This window comes from Sus scrofa, chromosome 5 (assembly GCF_054392235.1).
Source record: "Sus scrofa isolate SSC_HxYL_T2T_F1_AM1 chromosome 5, Sscrofa_HxYL_maternal_Yorkshire_Landrace_v2.0, whole genome shotgun sequence".
Taxonomy (NCBI): Eukaryota; Metazoa; Chordata; class Mammalia; order Artiodactyla; family Suidae; genus Sus; species Sus scrofa.
In genome coordinates, this window is record NC_139387.1 from 45,558,284 (window position 1) to 45,573,599 (window position 15,316).

The following is a 15,316-nucleotide window of genomic DNA, read 5'->3' on the forward strand; positions in this document are numbered from 1 at the left end:
ACACCTAGCACGGGCCCGAGGCGCCTGGGACAGCTGGTCGACCATGGCACCTCGGACCCGAACCGAGTCGCCCGGGAGAGTTGGTCGACACCGCGGGCCCTCGAGCACCGGCCCGAGTCGCCCAATACAGGTGGTCGAACCCGCGGGCCCTAGGACCTGGGCCCGAGTCCCCAGGACCGCTGGTCGACCCCGGGGCCCATCAGACACAATTGTGAGTCCTCTGGGACAGCTGTTCGACACCCAGGCCCTCAGGCACGGTCTTGAGTCGCCCGGGACAGCTGGTCAACACCGAGGGATTTCGGACACGGGCCCCAGTCGCCAGGGACTGCTGGTTGAACCCGCGGGCCATCAGAACCTGGCCTGAGCCGCGCGGGCCTGCTGGCGGACCGCGCGGTCCATTGGACCCGGGCCAATGTCGCCCGGGACATGTGGTCGACCCCACGGGCCGTCGGACTCGAGTGCGATCTCCGGGAACACCTGGTCGAACCCACGTGCCCTCGGACACAGGCCCGAGTGCCTGGGACAGCTGGTCGAACACGCGGACATTCGGACTCGGGCCCGAATCCACCAGGACAGCGGGTCGACACAGCGGGCCTTCGGAAACGGGCCCGAGTCCCCCAGGAAAGCCTGTCGACACCACATGCCCGTGGACATGGGCCCGAGTCCCCCGGGACTGGTGGGCGACCCTGTGGGACCTCAGACCCGGGCCCGAGTTCCCTGGGAAAGCTGGTTGATACCGCGAGCATTCAGACCCAGGCCCGAGTCACCCGGGACATTTGGTCGAAACCGTGGGCCCTCGGAATCAGGCCGGAGTCACCCGGGACAGCTGGTCGACCCCGAAGGTCCTCGGGCACGGGCCCAAGTCACCAGGGATGCCTGGTCGACACCACAGTGCTTCCCACCAGGGCCCGAGTTGCCCGGGACAGCTGGTCGACCCCGAAGGTCCTCGGGCACGGGCCCGAGTCACCAGGGATGCCTGGTTGACTCCGCAGTGCTTCCGACCAGGGCCCGAGTTGCCCGGGACTGCTGGTTGACCCCGCGTGCACTCGGTCCCAGGCACGAGTCACCAGGGACAGCTGGTTGACCCCGAGGGCCTTCAGACACGGGCCCGAGTTGCCCGGGATGCCTGTTTGACACCATGCTCCCTCCGACCAGGGCCCCATTCGCCCTGGACGGCTGGTCGACCCCACGTAACCTAGGACGCAAGCGCAAGTGGTCCGGGACATCTGGTTGACACCGCGGGCCCTCGGAGCTGGGCCGGAGATGCCAGGGACATCTGGATGACACCGCAGGGCCTTGGGCATGGGCCCGAGTCGCCCGGGACACCTGGTCGACCCTGCAGGCCCTCGCACCCGGACCCGAGTTGCCAAAACATCGGGGCGACCTCGTGGAACCTCGGACACGAGTGTGAGTCACCCAGGAGTGCTGGTCCACCCTGCGGGCACTCGGACCAAAGCGCAAATCACAGGGAAAACTGGTCGACCCCGTGGGCCTTCAGGAACGGGCCCGAGCCTCCGGGACAGTCTTTCGAGCCCGCAGGCCCTCGGAACCGAACCCAAGTCAGCCAGGACAGCTGGTCGACCCGCGGGCCTTAGGACCGAAGCGCGAGTCCCCCGGGACAATTGGTCGACACCGCGAGGCCTCGGGAACGGGCCCGAGTCGCCCAGGACAGCTGTTCGACACCGTTGGCTCTCGGACATTGGCCCTAGTCGCTCGGGACACCTGTTCGACACCCTGCTCCGTCCGACCAGGGCCCAAGTCCCCCGGGACAGCTGGTCGACCCTGGAGGATATCAGACACAGGCCCGAGTCGACCGGGAGATTTGGACGACACCGCGGGCCCTCGGGACCAGCCCGAGTCGCCCGGGAAAGTTGTGGAACCCGCGGGCCCTCGGACATGGGCCCGACTCCCCCAGGATAGCTGGTCGACCCAGCGGGACATCGGGCACGCGCCCGAGTCGCCCAATAGAGGTGGTCGAACCCGCGGGCCTTAGGACCTGGGCCCGAGTCCCCAGGGACCGCTGGTCGACCCCGGGGTCCATCAGACACAAGTGTGAGTCCCCTGGGACAGCTGTTCGACACCCAGGCCCTCAGGCACGGTCTCGAGTCGCCCGGGACAGCTGGTCAACACCGAGGGATTTCGGACACGGGCCCCAGTCGCCAGGGACTGCTGGTTGACCACGCGGGCCATCAGAACCTGGCCTGAGCCGCGCGGGCCTGCTGGTGGACCGCGCAGGCCATTGGACACGGGCCAATATCGCCCGGGACATATGGTCGACCCCACGGGCCGTCGGACTCGAGTCGATCTCCGGGGACACCTGGTCGAACCCACGTGCCCTCGGACACAGGCCCGAGTGCCTGGGACATCTGGTCGAACACGCGGACCTTCGGACTCGGGCCCGAGTACACCAGGTCAGCGGGTCGACCAGGCGGGCCCTCGGAAACGGGCCCGAGTCCCCCGGGACAGCCTGTCGACACCGCATGCCCGTGGACCCGGGCCCGAGTCCCCCGGGACAGGTGGGCGACCCTGTGGGACCTCAGACCCGGGTCCGAGTTCCCTGGGAAAGCTGGTTGATACCGCGAGCATTCAGACCCAGGCCCGAGTCACCCGGGACATTTGGTCGAAACCGTGGGCCCTCGGAATCAGGCTGGAGTCACCCGGGACAGCTGGTCGACCCCGAAGGTCCTCGGGCACGGGCCCGAGTCACCAGGGATGCCTGGTTGACTCCGCAGTGCTTCCGACCAGGGCCCGAGTTGCCCGGGACTGCTGGTTGACCCCGCGTGCACTCGGTCCCAGGCACGAGTCACCAGGGACAGCTGGTTGACCCCGAGGGCCTTCAGACACGGGCCCGAGTTGCCCGGGATGCCTGTTTGACACCATGCTCCCTCCGACCAGGGCCCCATTCGCCCTGGACGGCTGGTCGACCCCACGTAACCTAGGACGCAAGCGCAAGTTGTCCGGGACATCTGGTTGACACCGCGGGCCCTCGGAGCTGGGCCGGAGATGCCAGGGACATCTGGATGACACCGCAGGGCCCTGGGCATGGGCCCGAGTCGCCCGGGACACCTGGTCGACCCTGCAGGCCCTCGCACCCGGACCCGAGTTGCCAAAACATCGGGGCGACCTCGTGGAACCTCGGACACGAGTGTGAGTCACCCAGGAGTGCTGGTCCACCCTGCGGGCACTCGGACCAAAGTGCAAATCACAGGGAAAACTGGTCGACCCCGTGGGCCTTCAGGAACGGGCCCGAGCCTCCGGGACAGTCTTTCGAGCCCGCAGGCCCTCGGAACCGAACCCAAGTCAGCCAGGACAGCTGGTCCACCCCGCGGGCCTTAGGACCGAAGCGCGAGTCCCCCGGGACATCTGGTCGACACCGCAAGGCCTCGGGAACGGGCCCGAGTCGCCCAGGACAGCTGTTCGACCCCGTGGGCTCTCGGACATTGGCCCTAGTCGCCCGGGACGCCTGTTCGACACCCCGCTCCGTCCGACCAGGGCCCAAGTCCCCCGGGACAGCTGGTCGACCCTGGAGGATATCAGACACAGGCCCGAGTCGACCGGGAGATTTGGACGACACTGCGGGCCCTCGGGACCAGCCCGAGTCGCCCGGGAAAGTTGTGGAACCCGCGGGCCCTCGGACATGGGCCCGACTCCCCCAGGATAGCTGGTCGACCCAGCGGGACATCGGGCACGGGCCCGAGTCGCCCGGTACAGATGGTCGACCGCAGGACCTCGGACACGGGTCCAAGTCACGCGGGTCTGCTGGTCGATCCTGCGAGCCCTCGGTCCCGGGCCCGAATCGCCAAAGACATCGGGTCGACCTCACGGGCCCTCGGACACAAGCGCGTGTTGCCCGGGACTGCTGGTCAACCCCGCGGGAACACGGACCCCAGCGTGAGTCGCCAGGGATAGCTGGTCGAACACGCGGGCCTTCAGACACGGGTCGAGTCGCCCGGGGCAACTGGTGGATGGGGCTGGCCTTCGGGCATGGACAGAGTTCCCCGGGACAGCTGGTCGACACCACGGGATCCTGGATCCGGGCCTGAGTCCCCCGGGACAACTGGTTGACCCCGCGTGACATGTGGCACATGCCCAAGTCATCCGGGAAAGCAGGTAGGCTGCGGGACCTCGGACCCGAACTTGAGTCGCCTGGGAGAGTTGGTCCATACCACGGTCCCTCGGGCACAGGCCGGAGACGCCCGGGAAAGTCGGTCGACCCCAAGGGCCTTTGGACACAGGGCCAAAGTCACCCGGGTCAGCAGGTCGACACCGCGGTCCGTCGGTCCAAAGCGCGAGTGTCCCAGGAGAGCTGTGTGACACCGTGGGCCCTCGGAGCCAGGCCGGAGTCGCCTGGGACGTCTGGTTGACCCCGCAGGGCATCGGGCATGTGCTCGACTCGCCCTGGAGATCTGGTCGACCCCGCAGGCCCTCGGACTCGAGTGCGAGTCGCCCGGGACCCCTGGTGGACCCTGCGGGCCCTCGGACCCGAGCCCGAGGGCCTGGAACATCTGGTCGACACCGTGGGCCATCGGACCCGGGCCCGAGTCACGCGGGATAGCTGATCAATAATGCCGGGCCTCGGAACCGGGCCCGAGGTGCCCGGGACAGCTGGTCGACACCCCGGGCCCTGGGGCACGTGCCCGAGTCGCCCCGGGGACCTGGTCGACCCCGAGGGCCATTGGACCCGAGCGCGATTTGCCCGGAAGAGCTTGTCGAACACATGGGCCCTCGGACCCAGGCCCGAGTGACCCGGGATGGCTGGGCAACACCGCGGTCCCTCCGACCTGAACCCGAATCGCCCGGGACACCTGGTAGACCCGGTGGGACATCGGGCCCGGGCCCAAGACGCCCGGGACAGCAGGTCGACCGCGGGCCCTTGGACCCAAACTCGAGTCACGTGGGAGAGTGGGTCGACACTGCGGGCACTCGGGCCTGGCCCCAAGTGGCCCGGGAAAGCTGGTAGACCCCGCAGGACCCCGGCCATGGGCCTGGGTCAACAAAGATATCAGGTCGACCTCGCGGGCAGTCGGACACGAGCGTGAGTACGCCGGGAATGCTGGTCAACCCCGTGGGCAGTCCCACCCAAGCGTGAGTCGCCAGGGTTATCTGGTCGAACCCGTGGGCCCTCGGACACGGGCCCGTGTCACCCGGAGCTGGTCATCACCGCGGGCATTCGGGCAAGGCCCGAGTCTTCCGGGACGCCTGTTCGACACCACAGGCCCTGCGACCAGGGCCCAAGTTGCCCGGGACAGCTGATCCATGCAGCGGGACACCTAGCACGGGCCCGAGGCGCCTGGGACAGCTGGTCGACCATGGCACCTCGGACCCGAACCGAGTCGCCCGGGAGAGTTGGTCGACACCGCGGGCCCTCGAGCACCGGCCCGAGTCGCCCAATACAGGTGGTCGAACCCGCGGGCCCTAGGACCTGGGCCCGAGTCCCCAGGACCGCTGGTCGACCCCGGGGCCCATCAGACACAATTGTGAGTCCTCTGGGACAGCTGTTCGACACCCAGGCCCTCAGGCACGGTCTTGAGTCGCCCGGGACAGCTGGTCAACACCGAGGGATTTCGGACACGGGCCCCAGTCGCCAGGGACTGCTGGTTGAACCCGCGGGCCATCAGAACAGGGCCTGAGCCGCGGGGGCCTGCTGGCGGACCGCGCGGTCCATTGGACCCGGGCCAATGTCGCCCGGGACATGTGGTCGACCCCACGGGCCGTCGGACTCGAGTGCGATCTCCGGGAACACCTGGTCGAACCCACGTGCCCTCGGACACAGGCCCGAGTGCCTGGGACAGCTGGTCGAACACGCGGACATTCGGACTCGGGCCCGAGTCCACCAGGACAGCGGGTCGACACAGCGGGCCTTCGGAAACGGGCCCGAGTCCCCCAGGAAAGCCTGTCGACACCACATGCCCGTGGACACGGGCCCGAGTCCCCCGGGACTGGTGGGCGACCCTGTGGGACCTCAGACCCGGGCCCGAGTTCCCTGGGAAAGCTGGTTGATACCGCGAGCATTCAGACCCAGGCCCGAGTCACCCGGGACATTTGGTCGAAACCGTGGGCCCTCGGAATCATGCCGGAGTCACCCGGGACAGCTGGTCGACCCCGAAGGTCCTCGGGCACGGGCCCAAGTCACCAGGGATGCCTGGTCGACACCACAGTGCTTCCCACCAGGGCCCGAGTTGCCCGGGACAGCTGGTCGACCCCGAAGGTCCTCGGGCACGGGCCCGAGTCACCAGGGATGCCTGGTTGACTCCGCAGTGCTTCCGACCAGGGCCCGAGTTGCCCGGGACTGCTGGTTGACCCCGCGTGCACTCGGTCCCAGGCACGAGTCACCAGGGACAGCTGGTTGACCCCGAGGGCCTTCAGACACGGGCCCGAGTTGCCCGGGATGCCTGTTTGACACCATGCTCCCTCCGACCAGGGCCCCATTCGCCCTGGACGGCTGGTCGACCCCACGTAACCTAGGACGCAAGCGCAAGTGGTCCGGGACATCTGGTTGACACCGCGGGCCCTCGGAGCTGGGCCGGAGATGCCAGGGACATCTGGATGACACCGCAGGGCCCTGGGCATGGGCCCGAGTCGCCCGGGACACCTGGTCGACCCTGCAGGCCCTCGCACCCGGACCCGAGTTGCCAAAACATTGGGGCGACCTCGTGGAACCTCGGACACGAGTGTGAGTCACCCAGGAGTGCTGGTCCACCCTGCGGGCACTCGGACCAAAGCGCAAATCACAGGGAAAACTGGTCGACCCCGTGGGCCTTCAGGAACGGGCCCGAGCCTCCGGGACAGTCTTTCGAGCCCGCAGGCCCTCGGAACCGAACCCAAGTCAGCCAGGACAGCTGGTCGACCCCGCGGGCCTTAGGACCGAAGCGCGAGTCCCCCGGGACAATTGGTCGACACCGCGAGGCCTCGGGAACGGGCCCGAGTCGCCCAGGACAGCTGTTCGACACCGTTGGCTCTCGGACATTGGCCCTAGTCGCTCGGGACACCTGTTCGACACCCCGCTCCGTCCGACCAGGGCCCAAGTCCCCCGGGACAGCTGGTCGACCCTGGAGGATATCAGACACAGGCCCGAGTCGACCGGGAGATTTGGACGACACCGCGGGCCCTCGGGACCAGCCCGAGTCGCCCGGGAAAGTTGTGGAACCCGCGGGCCCTCGGACATGGGCCCGACTCCCCCAGGATAGCTGGTCGACCCAGCGGGACATCGGGCACGCGCCCGAGTCGCCCAATAGAGGTGGTCGAACCCGCGGGCCTTAGGACCTGGGCCCGAGTCCCCAGGGACCGCTGGTCGACCCCGGGGTCCATCAGACACAAGTGTGAGTCCCCTGGGACAGCTGTTCGACACCCAGGCCCTCAGGCACGGTCTCGAGTCGCCCGGGACAGCTGGTCAACACCGAGGGATTTCGGACACGGGCCCCAGTCGCCAGGGACTGCTGGTTGACCACGCGGGCCATCAGAACCTGGCCTGAGCCGCGCGGGCCTGCTGGTGGACCGCGCAGGCCATTGGACACGGGCCAATATCGCCCGGGACATATGGTCGACCCCACGGGCCGTCGGACTCGAGTCGATCTCCGGGGACACCTGGTCGAACCCACGTGCCCTCGGACACAGGCCCGAGTGCCTGGGACATCTGGTCGAACACGCGGACCTTCGGACTCGGGCCCGAGTACACCAGGTCAGCGGGTCGACCAGGCGGGCCCTCGGAAACGGGCCCGAGTCCCCCGGGACAGCCTGTCGACACCGCATGCCCGTGGACCCGGGCCCGAGTCCCCCGGGACAGGTGGGCGACCCTGTGGGACCTCAGACCCGGGTCCGAGTTCCCTGGGAAAGCTGGTTGATACCGTGAGCATTCAGACCCAGGCCCGAGTCACCCGGGACATTTGGTCGAAACCGTGGGCCCTCGGAATCAGGCTGGAGTCACCCGGGACAGCTGGTCGACCCCGAAGGTCCTCGGGCACGGGCCCGAGTCACCAGGGATGCCTGGTTGTCTCCGCAGTGCTTCCGACCAGGGCCCGAGTTGCCCGGGACTGCTGGTTGACCCCGCGTGCACTCGGTCCCAGGCACGAGTCACCAGGGACAGCTGGTTGACCCCGAGGGCCTTCAGACACGGGCCCGAGTTGCCCGGGATGCCTGTTTGACACCATGCTCCCTCCGACCAGGGCCCCATTCGCCCTGGACGGCTGGTCGACCCCACGTAACCTAGGACGCAAGCGCAAGTGGTCCGGGACATCTGGTTGACACCGCGGGCCCTCGGAGCTGGGCCGGAGATGCCAGGGACATCTGGATGACACCGCAGGGCCCTGGGCATGGGCCCGAGTCGCCCGGGACACCTGGTCGACCCTGCAGGCCCTCGCACCCGGACCCGAGTTGCCAAAACATCGGGGCGACCTCGTGGAACCTCGGACACGAGTGTGAGTCACCCAGGAGTGCTGGTCCACCCTGCGGGCAATCGGACCAAAGCGCAAATCACAGGGAAAACTGGTCGACCCCGTGGGCCTTCAGGAACGGGCCCGAGCCTCCGGGACAGTCTTTCGAGCCCGCAGGCCCTCGGAACCGAACCCAAGTCAGCCAGGACAGCTGGTCCACCCCGCGGGCCTTAGGACCGAAGCGCGAGTCCCCCGGGACATCTGGTCGACACCGCAAGGCCTCGGGAACGGGCCCGAGTCGCCCAGGACAGCTGTTCGACCCCGTGGGCTCTCGGACATTGGCCCTAGTCGCCCGGGACGCCTGTTCGACACCCCGCTCCGTCCGACCAGGGCCCAAGTCCCCCGGGACAGCTGGTCGACCCTGGAGGATATCAGACACAGGCCCGAGTCGACCGGGAGATTTGGACGACACCGCGGGCCCTCGGGACCAGCCCGAGTCGCCCGGGAAAGTTGTGGAACCCGCGGGCCCTCGGACATGGGCCCGACTCCCCCAGGATAGCTGGTCGACCCAGCGGGACATCGGGCACGGGCCCGAGTCGCCCGGTACAGATGGTCGACCGCAGGACCTCGGACACGGGTCCAAGTCACGCGGGTCTGCTGGTCGATCCTGCGAGCCCTCGGTCCCGGGCCCGAATCGCCAAAGACATCGGGTCGACCTCACGGGCCCTCGGACACAAGCGCGTGTTGCCCGGGACTGCTGGTCAACCCTGCGGGAACACGGACCCCAGCGTTAGTCGCCAGGGATAGCTGGACGAACACGCGGGCCTTCCGACACGGGTCCGAGTCGCCCGGGGCAACTGGTGGATGCGGCTGGCCTTCGGGCATGGACAGAGTTCCCCGGGAATGCTGGTCGACACCACGGAATCCTGGACCCGGTCCTGAGTCCCCCGGGACAACTGGTCGACCCCGCGTGACATCTGGCACATGCCCAAGTCACCCGGGAAAGCAGGTAGGCTGCGGGACCTCGGACCCGAACCTGAGTCGCCTGGGAGAGTTGGTCCATACCGCGGTCCCTCGGGCACAGGCCGGAGAGGCCCGGGAAAGTCGGTCGACCCCAAGGGCCTTTGGACACAGGGCCAAAGTCGCCCGGGTCAGCTGGTCGACACCGCGGTCCGTCGGTCCAAAGCGCGAGTGTCCCAGGAGAGCTGTGTGACACCGTGGGCCCTCGGAGCCAGGCCGGAGTCGCCTGGGACGTCTGGTTGACCCCGCGGGGCATCGGGCATGTGCTCGACTCGCCCTGTAGATCTGGTCGACCCCGCAGGCCCACGGACTCGAGTGCGAGTCTCCCGGGACCCCTGGTGGACCCTGCGGGCCCTCGGACCCGGGACCGAGGGCCTGGAACATCTGGTCGACACCGTGGGCCCTCGGACCCGGGCCCGAGTCACACGGGATAGCTGATCAATAATGCCGGGCCTCGGAACCGGGCCCGAGGTGCCCGGGACAGCTGGTCGACCCCCCGGGCCCTGGGGCACGTGCCTGAGTCGCCCCGGAGACCTGGTCGACCCCGCGGGCCATTGGACCCGAGCGCGATTTGCCCGGAAGAGCTTGTCGAACACATGGGCCCTCGGACCCAGGCCCGAGTGACCCGGGATGGCTGGGCAACACCGCGGTCCCTCCGACCTGAACCCGAATCGCCCGGGACACCTGGTAGACCCGGTGGGACATCGGGCCCGGGCCCAAGACGCCCGGGACAGCAGGTCGACCGAGGGCCCTTGGACCCAAACTCGAGTCGCTTGGGAGAGTGGGTCGACACTGCGGGCACTCGACCCCATGTAACCTAGGACGCAAGCGCGAGTGGTCCGGGACATCTGGATGACACCGCGGGCCCTCGGAGCTGGGCCGGAGATGCCAGGGACATCTGGATGACACCGCAGGGCCTTGGGCATGGGCCCGAGTCGCCCGGGACACCTGGTCGACCCTGCAGGCCCTCGCACCCGGGCCCGAGTTGCCAACACATCGGGGCGACCTCGTGGAACCTCGGACACGAGCGCGAGTCACCCAGGACTGCTGGTCCACCCTGCGGGCACTCGGACCAAAGCGCAAATCACAGGGAAAACTGGTCGACCCCGTGGGCCTTCAGGAACGGGCCCGAGCCTCCGGGACAGCCTTTCGAGCCCGCAGGCCCTCGGAACCGAACCCAAGTCAGCCAGGACAGCTGGTCGACCCCGCGGGCCTTAGGACCGAAGCGCGAGTCCCCCGGGACATCTGGTCGACACCGCGAGGCCTCGGGAACGGGCCCGAGTTGCCCAGGACAGCTGTTCGACCCCGTGGGCTCTCGGACATTGGCCCTAGTCGCCCGGGACGCCTGTTCGACACCCCGCTCCGTCCGACCAGGGCCCAAGTCCCCCGGGACAGCTGGTCGACCCTGGAGGATATCAGACACAGGCCCGAGTCGACCGGGAGATTTGGACGACAGCGCGGGCCCTCGGGACCAGCCCGAGTCGCCCGGGAAAGGTTGTGGAACCCGCGGGCCCTCGGACATGGGCCCGACTCCCCCAGGATAGCTGGTCGACCCAGCGGGACATCGGGCACGGGCCCGAGTCGCCCGGTACAGATGGTCGACCGCAGGACCTCGGACACGGGCCCAAGTCGCGCGGGTCTGCTGGTCGATCCTGCGGGCCCTCGGTCCCGGGCCCGAATCGCCAAAGACATCGGGTCGACCTCACGGGCCCTCGGACACAAGCGCGTGTTGCCCGGGACTGCTGGTCAACCCCGCGGGAACACGGACCCCAGCGTGAGTCGCCAGGGATAGCTGGTCGAACACGCGGGCCTTCAGACACGGGTCGAGTCGCCCGGGGCAACTGGTGGATGGGGCTGGCCTTCGGGCATGGACAGAGTTCCCCGGGACAGCTGGTCGACACCACGGGATCCTGGATCCGGGCCTGAGTCCCCCGGGACAACTGGTTGACCCCGCGTGACATGTGGCACATGCCCAAGTCATCCGGGAAAGCAGGTAGGCTGCGGGACCTCGGACCCGAACTTGAGTCGCCTGGGAGAGTTGGTCCATACCACGGTCCCTCGGGCACAGGCCGGAGACGCCCGGGAAAGTCGGTCGACCCCAAGGGCCTTTGGACACAGGGCCAAAGTCACCCGGGTCAGCAGGTCGACACCGCGGTCCGTCGGTCCAAAGCGCGAGTGTCCCAGGAGAGCTGTGTGACACCGTGGGCCCTCGGAGCCAGGCCGGAGTCGCCTGGGACGTCTGGTTGACCCCGCAGGGCATCGGGCATGTGCTCGACTCGCCCTGGAGATCTGGTCGACCCCGCAGGCCCTCGGACTCGAGTGCGAGTCGCCCGGGACCCCTGGTGGACCCTGCGGGCCCTCGGACCCGAGCCCGAGGGCCTGGAACATCTGGTCGACACCGTGGGCCATCGGACCCGGGCCCGAGTCACGCGGGATAGCTGATCAATAATGCCGGGCCTCGGAACCGGGCCCGAGGTGCCCGGGACAGCTGGTCGACACCCCGGGCCCTGGGGCACGTGCCCGAGTCGCCCCGGGGACCTGGTCGACCCCGAGGGCCATTGGACCCGAGCGCGATTTGCCCGGAAGAGCTTGTCGAACACATGGGCCCTCGGACCCAGGCCCGAGTGACCCGGGATGGCTGGGCAACACCGCGGTCCCTCCGACCTGAACCCGAATCGCCCGGGACACCTGGTAGACCCGGTGGGACATCGGGCCCGGGCCCAAGACGCCCGGGACAGCAGGTCGACCGCGGGCCCTTGGACCCAAACTCGAGTCACGTGGGAGAGTGGGTCGACACTGCGGGCACTCGGGCCTGGCCCCAAGTGGCCCGGGAAAGCTGGTAGACCCCGCAGGACCCCGGCCATGGGCCTGGGTCACCAAAGATATCAGGTCGACCTCGCGGGCAGTCGGACACGAGCGTGAGTACGCCGGGAATGCTGGTCAACCCCGTGGGCAGTCCCACCCAAGCGTGAGTCGCCAGGGTTATCTGGTCGAACCCGTGGGCCCTCGGACACGGGCCCGTGTCACCCGGAGCTGGTCATCACCGCGGGCATTCGGGCAAGGCCCGAGTCTTCCGGGACGCCTGTTCGACACCACGGGCCCTGCGACCAGGGCCCAAGTTGCCCGGGACAGCTGATCCATGCAGCGGGACACCTAGCACGGGCCCGAGGCGCCTGGGACAGCTGGTCGACCATGGCACCTCGGACCCGAACCGAGTCGCCCGGGAGAGTTGGTCGACACCGCGGGCCCTCGAGCACCGGCCCGAGTCGCCCAATACAGGTGGTCGAACCCGCGGGCCCTAGGACCTGGGCCCGAGTCCCCAGGACCGCTGGTCGACCCCGGGGCCCATCAGACACAATTGTGAGTCCTCTGGGACAGCTGTTCGACACCCAGGCCCTCAGGCACGGTCTTGAGTCGCCCGGGACAGCTGGTCAACACCGAGGGATTTCGGACACGGGCCCCAGTCGCCAGGGACTGCTGGTTGACCCCGCGGGCCATCAGAACAGGGCCTGAGCCGCGCGGGCCTGCTGGTGGACCGCGCAGGCCATTGGACACGGGCCAATATCGCCCGGGACATATGGTCGACCCCACGGGCCGTCGGACTCGAGTCGATCTCCGGGGACACCTGGTCGAACCCACGTGCCCTCGGACACAGGCCCGAGTGCCTGGGACATCTGGTCGAACACGCGGACCTTCGGACTCGGGCCCGAGTACACCAGGACAGCGGGTCGACCAGGCGGGCCCTCGGAAACGGGCCCGAGTCCCCCGGGACAGCCTGTCGACACCGCATGCCCGTGGACCCGGGCCCGAGTCCCCCGGGACAGGTGGGCGACCCTGTGGGACCTCAGACCCGGGCCCGAGTTCCCTGGAAAAGCTGGTTGATACCGTGAGCATTCAGACCCAGGCCCGAGTCACCCGGGACATTTGGTCGAAACCGTGGGCCCTCGGAATCAGGCCGGAGTCACCCGGGACAGCTGGTCGACCCCGAAGGTCCTCGGGCACGGGCCCGAGTCACCAGGGATGCCTGGTTGACTCCGCAGTGCTTCCGACCAGGGCCCGAGTTGCCCGGGACTGCTGGTTGACCCCGCGTGCACTCGGTCCCAGGCACGAGTCACCAGGGACAGCTGGTTGACCCCGAGGGCCTTCAGACACGGGCCCGAGTTGCCCGGGATGCCTGTTTGACACCATGCTCCCTCCGACCAGGGCCCCATTCGCCCTGGACGGCTGGTCGACCCCACGTAACCTAGGACGCAAGCGCAAGTGGTCCGGGACATCTGGTTGACACCGCGGGCCCTCGGAGCTGGGCCGGAGATGCCAGGGACATCTGGATGACACCGCAGGGCCTTGGGCATGGGCCCGAGTCGCCCGGGACACCTGGTCGACCCTGCAGGCCCTCGCACCCGGACCCGAGTTGCCAAAACATCGGGGCGACCTCGTGGAACCTCGGACACGAGTGTGAGTCACCCAGGAGTGCTGGTCCACCCTGCGGGCACTCGGACCAAAGCGCAAATCACAGGGAAAACTGGTCGACCCCGTGGGCCTTCAGGAACGGGCCCGAGCCTCCGGGACAGTCTTTCGAGCCCGCAGGCCCTCGGAACCGAACCCAAGTCAGCCAGGACAGCTGGTCGACCCCGCGGGCCTTAGGACCGAAGCGCGAGTCCCCCGGGACAATTGGTCGACACCGCGAGGCCTCGGGAACGGGCCCGAGTCGCCCAGGACAGCTGTTCGACACCGTTGGCTCTCGGACATTGGCCCTAGTCGCTCAGGACACCTGTTCAACACCCCGCTCCGTCCGACCAGGGCCCAAGTCCCCCGGGACAGCTGGTCGACCCTGGAGGATATCAGACACAGGCCCGAGTCGACCGGGAGATTTGGACGACACCGCGGGCCCTCGGGACCAGCCCGAGTCGCCCGGGAAAGTTGTGGAACCCGCGGGCCCTCGGACATGGGCCCGACTCCCCCAGGATAGCTGGTCGACCCAGCGGGACATCGGGCACGCGCCCGAGTCGCCCAATAGAGGTGGTCGAACCCGCGGGCCTTAGGACCTGGGCCCGAGTCCCCAGGGACCGCTGGTCGACCCCGGGGTCCATCAGACACAAGTGTGAGTCCCCTGGGACAGCTGTTCGACACCCAGGCCCTCAGGCACGGTCTCGAGTCGCCCGGGACAGCTGGTCAACACCGAGGGATTTCGGACACGGGCCCCAGTCGCCAGGGACTGCTGGTTGACCACGCGGGCCATCAGAACCTGGCCTGAGCCGCGCGGGCCTGCTGGTGGACCGCGCAGGCCATTGGACACGGGCCAATATCGCCCGGGACATATGGTCGACCCCACGGGCCGTCGGACTCGAGTCGATCTCCGGGGACACCTGGTCGAACCCACGTGCCCTCGGACACAGGCCCGAGTGCCTGGGACATCTGGTCGAACACGCGGACCTTCGGACTCGGGCCCGAGTACACCAGGACAGCGGGTCGACCAGGCGGGCCCTCGGAAACGGGCCCGAGTCCCCCGGGACAGCCTGTCGACACCGCATGCCCGTGGACCCGGGCCCGAGTCCCCCGGGACAGGTGGGCGACCCTGTGGGACCTCAGACCCGGGTCCGAGTTCCCTGGGAAAGCTGGTTGATACCGTGAGCATTCAGACCCAGGCCCGAGTCACCCAGGATATTTGGTCGAAACCGTGGGCCCTCGGAATCAGGCCGGAGTCACCCGGGACAGCTGGTCGACCCCGAAGGTCCTCGGGCACGGGCCCGAGTCACCAGGGATGCCTGGTTGACTCCGCAGTGCTTCCGACCAGGGCCCGAGTTGCCCGGGACTGCTGGTTGACCCCGCGTGCACTCGGTCCCAGGCACGAGTCACCAGGGACAGCTGGTTGACCCCGAGGGCCTTCAGACACGGGCCCGAGTTGCCCGGGATGCCTGTTTGACACC